Raw genomic sequence first — 6,668 nt, forward strand, 5'->3', positions numbered from 1 at the left:
CATAACAAATAAAACCTGCACACAACCACCAACACAATGAATTTCAATTCCTGACCATAACCCATAACAAACCTACTACAGCACCATTGGTGCTCTTGTTTACATTTGGGGAGCTAAAAATTTAAAACTTTTTAGTGGGCCACCCTGCGGTGGCAGACGGGGTTTTCCACCCCCGGAGTCAGAAAATTTTGCAAAATATAGGTCACAAACACTCTTTCCTCTATTTTATCACAATTTGTTAACTCCACCAATAGGATTATTGGGGGGAGGCTGAAAGGTATTCAGGCTCCCACAAAAATTAATATTCAGGGGGCTGAGCCCCCTCCCCGTTCCAAAGCATATGATTTATGTGCTCTTTGACATCTGTGGTTCAATGCTGTTGCAGTGGTACAAACCGCATGAGCGTACTAGTGCAGCGCCATATATTAAAAAAGAGATGTCAATTAAGGTAAAGCAATATTGTAACATAGTTCATAGGGACACCCTCAATGTTTTTCAAACTCTACCACACGTACACACATTTACCAGGACCAGGAAGAAGAATACTTAGATTATAGGTATTTACTTAGTATGAAAAAGTTATTCTTTCAACTCCTATAAAATGATTATTCTGTTGCAATTTGTTTTTGTTTTTCTCAGGGATTTGTTTCTCACTTCGGTCTGGTTTTGCCGGGGGTGTTGCATGGCACAACACAGGCTACACAGCTCTAGATAACTGGTGAAAAAGTGCTTCAACGATTCTCCTTTACAGACACAGATTATCCAACCTGGTATGTTCACAGCAAATCTCGACCAGCACTGGACGGTATGAAACATTATATGGGTCAGATAAAGTGAGTGCTAGCACTGGACTATTAAAGCCATAATGTGTGATTTTCATAAAATAGATTCCTAAATGTTAGTTTTCACTTATCATCACATTGCCCCCTTTTAATTTTGAGCCAAACAAATGAGGTAATATCAAGAATTATGATTTCACTCCAGCGCTTACAATGTGTGTATCTAGCTTGCTGTTCATATTACATTGATCTATTTATATTGCACCAAGCATCGCGCAGCTGGGATGTATACACAATATGTGTGCATGAAGAAATTTGCAGCACTTATCCAAAGCATGAAAGGGTGCTCACTGCGCAGTTTACTTTAGCGTGCAAATATTAAAATAGCCAAACAATTCACTAATACATTTTGAATTTGGTACTGATCAGACCCACCTCCCATGTAACTTTGGAGCTAGGATTCTTTTACATGTAAGTGCAGCATGGAGAAGCCCTTTTCAGAAACCTGGAGGATAAATGCTTGTTCTTGTAAAAGGTTGCTCCATTTTATAAAATCTTATTTCTTGAATTTCCACACTAGGTGATATCAGTGATGTCAACTTGAAGTGAACTGTTTAGTAATGCAGCAACTGGCTTACAAATCAGAATGTTTACTGTTTTAGTGATGAACTCCACTGAACATCAAAAGTCCGGTATGTACAATGCGTAACTGCTTTATTGGATGAAAAAAAGGATTAGGTCATACAGCCTAATGCAAATAGACCTCAAAATGGTACAGAATGATTAATAAATGATACCTCAAACAATGGTCCAGAATTATACCTAGTTTTTGTTCACGGAGTGAACTTCTAATTTCACTTCCACTCACATCTATGCACAATTTATCCCCTATATACCATGTGTCTTTGAATAGCTATTGTAGCCCACCAACCTTGTGGTTAAGAGGCTGGGAAATATTTCCTAATATCTCATACCCTCGTTTGAATGTCTTTTTCTAATCCTGCCTCACATGTCAAGAACAATTTATCCCATTTAATCTAGCAATGTGACTGTACAGTGTATGAAATAGCCTTTTTCTAATCATATTTACTATTGGATTCTGGCCATCACATGATTATAACAGGCTTTACTTATTGGCGAGTAATTATTTACAAAGTAATGAGGCTGGGCATATAGGAGAAATACACTGGACTTTTCACTAAGCCAATTTACTACCGAAAGCCGGGCCACTATGAGGTGGGGTCAAATAAAAATTAGTTTATATTCTTGAACATGATTTAACCATAACCTCCATTAAATTCTCTCATCTTCCCTGGCTAGGTTAGGCTATGATAGTTGTTCCGTTATATGACCTATGACACATAACGCGGCCTGTTATATGACCTCTGACACATAACATGCCCCGTTATGTGATCTATGACACATAACACGCCCTGTTATGTGTCCAATGACACATAACATGCCTATTATGTGACCTATGACACATAACGTGCCCGTTATATGACCTATGACACATAACGCACCCCGTTATGTGACCTATGACACATAACGTGCCCTGTTATGCATCCTATGACACATAATGCACCCGGTTATGTGACCTATGACACATAACGCACCCCATTATGTGACCTATGACACATAACGCACCCCATTATGTGACCTATGACACATAACGCGCCCTGTTATGCATCCTATGACACATGCACCCGTTTATATGACCTATATGTGACACATAACGTGCCTCATTATATGACCTGTGGCACATAACGCGCCCGTTATATGACCTATGACACATAACACGCCCGTTATGTAACATATGTCACATAACGTCCCCGCTATGTGACATATGACACATAACGCTCCCCATTATGTGACCTATGACACAACGCGCCTCGTTATATGACCTATGACACATAACGCACCCCATTATATGACCTATGACACATAATGTGCCCGTTATGTAACGTATGACACATAACGCTCCTTTTATGTGACATATGACACATAACGCGTCCCATTATATGACCTATGACACATAACGTGCCCCAGTATATGAACTGACACATACCGTGCCCGTTATATGACCTATGACACATAACGCACCCCGTTGTATGACACGTAATGCGCCCTATTATATGACTTATGATACATAACACGCCCCGTTATATGACCTATGACACATAATGTGCCCGTTATGTGACCTATGACACATAACACGCCTTGTTATGTGACATATGTGACCCGCAAATTTCCTACGGTACGGGTCCGTGTGACACGTAAAAATTGAACCAAGCAAAGAGAAGAAAATCCTAGTTTGTCGTTCCACTGGAACATCTGATTCACATAATACGTACAGCTCCCTGAGTACACTTTCATTTTAGTTTCCCATCAACTTTTCAACGCTTGTCGTAGCTAATTCTCTCTCTTGAAATTTCAAAGGAAAGGGTCCAGGGGAGGACCCTTGAAAATTGGGGAGGACCCTTGAAATTTCAAAGGCAAGGGTCCGTTATATGACGTATGACAAATTACGCGCCCTGTTATATGACGCGCCCTATATATGACGCACCCATTATATAACCTATGATACATAAAGTGCCCCGTTATATGACCTATGACACATAACACACCCCATTGTATGACCTATGACACATAACGCGCCCAGTTATCTGACCTATGTCACATAAAGCACCCTGATATATGACCTATGACAACTAACATGCCCTGTTATGTGACCTATGACACATAATGCACCCGGTTATGTGACATACGACATATAACATGCCCCGTTATATGACCTACTACACATAACGCGCCCCGTTATGACCTATGACACATAACGCACCCGTTATCATCGTTATGCGACCCGTTATGACCTATGACACATAATGCGCCCCATTATATGACCTATGACACATAACGTGCCCCGTTATGTGACCTATGCACAGAGGAGAGAGAAAACAGAGCGTACCACCAGTCAAAGTCCCCGTGTATTGTATATGCTGAGTTCTCGCATATTCATGAGGGCCGATTGTTCGATCGTGCCGTGTCAAACAATCACGCCAGCGCTGCGTCCCTTCGCGTACGCGATAATAGAGCATTGCGTGCTTTCGTGATTACGCGATACACCATGAAACATCATGGAACAATCGGCCCTCATTATCAGATGATGCGGAGACTTTGACTGGTGGCATGGGCTCTGTTTTCTCTCTCCTCTGGACCTATGACACATAATGTGCCATGTTATGTGACCTATGACACATAATGTGCCATGTTATGTGACCTATGACACAAAGCGTCCCATTACATGACATGACACATAACGCGCCCGTTATATGACCTATGACACATAATGCATCCCGTTATATGACATGACACATAACGCGCCCAGTTATGATGTCATATAACATGCCACGTTATATGACCTATGACACATAATGCGGCATGTTATGTGACCAATGACATATAAAGCACCCAGTTATGTGACCTATGACATATAACGTGCCCCGTTATGTGACCTATGACACATAACACACCTGTTATATGACCTACGACACATAAACGCCCCGTTATATGACACATAATGCACCCCGTTATGTGACCTATGACACATAACGCGCCCCGTTATGTGACCTATGATGCATAACGCGCCCCGTTATGTGACCTATAAAGCATAACATGCCCCGTTATGTGACCTATGATACATAACGCACCCCGATATATGACACATGACGTGCTAATTATGACCTATGACACATAACGTGCCCTGTTATGTGAACTATGACACATAACGTACCCGTTATGTGACCTATGACACATAACGTGCCCGTTATATGACCTATGACACATAACGCACCCCGGATATGACCTATGGCCACCGAATTAGAGAAGGAGAACCGGGACTCCCTATACCGCCACGTACAATCGCGCCATCAGCTATGGGGAGAAAATTGGGGGTATTCGGGTCCTTGCCGACGGTGCGCGGAGACGAACGAAAACAATGTGGCATCTCACCTGAAGCGTCTTGGTACTCGTGTGCAGGTCGCATCAAGTGCGTCTCTCAAATGCTCCATTCATCCATGTCGCGCTTGCATGACAACGAATGCCTCGAGTGCATTCCAAGGGAAACCGAATACCCCAAATTTTTGCTCCATGCCTGTATTAATATGGTGGTCAAATCCCTATTCTCTGTCTTTAATTCTGTGCGCTCAGTTATGTGACCTATTACATGTGACCTGACATGACACAACACGCCCTATTATATGACCTATGACACATAACGCGCCCTGTTATGTGACCTATGACACATAACATGCCCGTTGTATGACCTATGACACATAACGCATCCTGTTATGTCCAGTCATGTCCATAATCATTTTGATACAGCCTGTATACCTGATCTGTGAACTTTGTCTTTAATGCCTTTTAAAGACAATTCTTGTTTCAAGTTACACTTGCAGCTACATACTTACAGTTGAATTGTAGCTCTGTAAATCAACTACTATGTAAATTTCAGCTACTGGATAATTGTTTTGAGAATCATAAAACAAATCAAATTTCATGGAATCATTCCGGTTTTGTGATTTAAATCATGTTGAATCAAATCGCAATTTAAATCACATGACTTGTTTCAAAAACAATTTTTGATAAATGTAAGTTAATTTCTTTCTTAAATTGATGGTTTTACCTCATCCCTAATGCTTCTACAACTTTTGGATACAATTAAAATACCTCTATGATGTCATTTTTATCTATTGCTAAAAATTCACCTTCAAGATGTAGAATGCTACAGGTTTTTTCCCATGATTTTACCAAATATTTTCTTTGAAATTTTCACATGTAAAAAAATGTTTCAATTGCGCATTATGTCTAGCTTTCCACTGGTCTCTTTTGACTCTATCATGGGGTATAGTTCTTGGAATAAAAAAAACCAAACAAATCAATATAAATAAAAAAGAATCGGATCTAAATAAAAAATATTGGATTTAATTTTGAACAATCTGATTTTTTAAAATTAAATTTTTAATTTACATTTTGGTTTATTTCTTTACAGATGAAATTTGAACTTGTACTGGAAGGAATCATCTGCATCAACAAGCTAAATCAAGAGATAGATCGAGATGATGATACTGTAGTGATGAGTGATGATGATGATGTGTAAAGTAAATGCAAACACCTGTGCCATATAGCATGTTGGCACTTCAACTAGGTTCAAGCGAATTAAAATTTGAGGGGAAAACAATTGACAGAAATAGACAACTTGTCAACAAAATGGCTGGTAGGACCTACATGTAAACATAAACATGTACCGGTACATGTACAGTAGGCCTACCTATCAATTAGGCTTAGAGGACTAGCTAGTAGTAGTCACCTGCTGTTAAACTTTTATCCCAAGGCTGAGCACAAAGAAACGTGAACAGAACTAAGTCTTCTTCCATTAAGTTTTAGAAGAGAATATGTTGATCTCAATATATACATGTATAAGTGCAATCTGGGATTATATGACATTAATCTAGATGATTATGTAGTTTTTAATGGAATTAACAAAGACCGTCCCACAGTACCACCAGATTTTCATTTATCCTTTGTTACTGGTAAATCAGCTTTCTAAAACTGAGTGCCACAAGATGGGCTTTTTACAGCATATTGTGCCCATTTGGAACCAGCTCGCTAGTATTAATTATTAGATCCACAAATTCTGTTGCTTCATTTAAGGGTATATGATGTATTGTTGGTCGAAGCAGCAAAAAAATGTAGTTCACAGCATCTTGCGAATGGTAGTGAGCTTTAGCAAAAATTGCATTGCTCAATTCTTAGGGAGCGTATAGAAGAATTCAAATAACTACGTTATGTCCTCATTTAAATAAAATTTTGTCAACCATAAGGTACCAT

General features: G+C 39.7%; 1 long non-coding RNA gene across 1 annotated transcript; it reads left to right on the forward strand.

Annotated features, from left to right (window-relative positions):
* The first annotated feature begins 685 nt into the window (after positions 1-685).
* Positions 686-6,329, forward strand: LOC140164098 (uncharacterized). Its single transcript, XR_011860495.1, has 3 exons — positions 686-833; positions 1,360-1,471; positions 5,830-6,329. It is a non-coding gene; the product is annotated as an uncharacterized lncRNA (long non-coding RNA).
* The last annotated feature ends 339 nt before the right edge of the window (positions 6,330-6,668 follow it).

The sequence above is a fragment of the Amphiura filiformis genome, chromosome 11 (genome assembly GCF_039555335.1).
Source record: "Amphiura filiformis chromosome 11, Afil_fr2py, whole genome shotgun sequence".
NCBI classification, from domain to species: Eukaryota; Metazoa; Echinodermata; class Ophiuroidea; order Amphilepidida; family Amphiuridae; genus Amphiura; species Amphiura filiformis.